The sequence below is a fragment of the Eleutherodactylus coqui genome, chromosome 9 (genome assembly GCF_035609145.1).
Source record: "Eleutherodactylus coqui strain aEleCoq1 chromosome 9, aEleCoq1.hap1, whole genome shotgun sequence".
In the NCBI taxonomy this organism is placed as follows: Eukaryota; Metazoa; Chordata; class Amphibia; order Anura; family Eleutherodactylidae; genus Eleutherodactylus; species Eleutherodactylus coqui.
The window spans coordinates 100,558,782-100,560,784 of NC_089845.1; positions in this window are offsets into that span (position 1 = coordinate 100,558,782).

Below are 2,003 nucleotides of genomic sequence, written 5' to 3' on the forward strand. Positions count from 1 at the left end.
TCATATTAACGTATTAGCATATAACCAATCATAGCAGATGTTAACATTAACCCATGCACATGCTGTTTGTTCTCAGCAAATATTTCAAACCCAAGGCTCCCATTTGATCTGGTATTTGTTTATGGCTACACCCAGTTGAATGGCGACAGTATTATGGCTAATCTAAATGTTACTGCAAGAAGGAATGTTCACACACACTTATCTTTGCATGTACTGCATATGTCAGCATCTTAGTAGTTTGCTCTGAGAATCATGTACTTTGCAAACCATGATGGCTGTCACACAGACTGAGCACACAACATGGCGACTGAATACAGAAGAGGACCTCTTTCCCCAAACACTGATGAATGGATACATTACCTACATTTGATAACAGTAAGAAAAGTGGATATGACAACTAAATATGATCTCCAAAAAACGATCAAGCCCCCAACTACAAGGAAACACACAACTTCCATGAGCTTCGGACTAAACTGTATTAACCCTTGAATAACAAGTGTAACACAGATCACCTTAATACTTTTACATTTTTCCCCTAACTTTTGTTTACACTTTTATTCCCAAACTAGGTATATCCCATGGGCTAGTCCCGCATGGGAGACCTCAGTGTTTTACCTCCCTGGAGCTAGCCTCTGGGGAGGACTTGTCTTCACTCCGTTCCCTAGTTTGAGAACTCCTCTGGTTAAGAGAAACCTTGAGCGATGGATGATGTAGTTTTTAGTTGTGACAGGGGGTGAGCATCTTCACATGGGCGTTCCCTGGGAAGCGCAACTTTGGTATCTCATGTGGTTTGTTTCTTACACATTGTAAGCAAATAAGGTATACAAACCATTATAAATGTCACATAAAAAGCGAAACCCAGCAGTAATATTTGAAATGAAGCTTAAACTATACCCAGCACAGTAAAAATCTGGTCATCTAGAAAATCACTGGTTTATACTAATGCATCCCACATTCGCATAAACATTGGATAGAATTCAAAAACAAATATACCAAAAAACAAAGATATTTTAGCATTGTTTTCTCGTTTTATATTTCTAACAAATGTCTCGTCCTTGTGTAATCATTCCTCCAGCTGCATACCCTCTGACGAGTAAGGCCTAATGACCCTTATCCTCCAGCAAATGAGAATGAGGGTCTTATGATTGTCCATTAGAAAAGACTGCTTCGCTCACATTATGTATTCATTCATCAGTGTTAGACTTTTGGCCCCTTTGCACAGGCCAGGAATCTCACGATTCTAGTTTGCCAGATGGAACGAGTTGGTGACGTCAGCACCAGCTTGTTCGCACTTGGGCAGGCCATTGAGAATCGTGCAGTCCTTTGAAACTTATTGTTCGAAGTTTCACATGTCTATGTGAAATACTCAACAATTAATGTTTAAAAACGGCACAATAGGTGCCAGAGCAGACACAGATTTTTACGGCGGATGAAACTGAACGACAAACGAGAACTTCACGACTCTCGCTGGTCATTCAGTCGTTTGTCCGTATTTAAACTAAATCATTATCATTCAGTTTAGTTTGTTTGAACGATTTTCTAAACGAAATTGTTCCATCTTAAACAGGGCATTTGTAATGATTTGTTACTTCTCTACGGCAATTGGGTGTAACTTGAGGCATTGTCCACTGTGATTGGACTATTATACCTTTGTTCCACTTTTGCAATATAAGCTCCTGTGAGTGAGCTACTTCTTCAGAAGAGATTTGGAACAACACTTAATTGCTCCATGTTATGTTCTTCTCCAGTGCACCGTACAAACTATTGGGCATACCTGGTTAACGAGGCTTCGACACCCCTAGAGTATTGCCTAAATTAAGGGATTACTCCAACAAAGGGTTCTTAGTTTTCCTCATGAATGTACATATACCAAAGATGAACTGATCTCTAATAGGGACAGCAGACATTATGTATGAAGGATCGTAGAAGTAAGTGCTATATGTAAAAGGTGGGGATAGCGGTGATTTTATTTTGAGAGGGCCAATAAAAATCTGACACAGTCC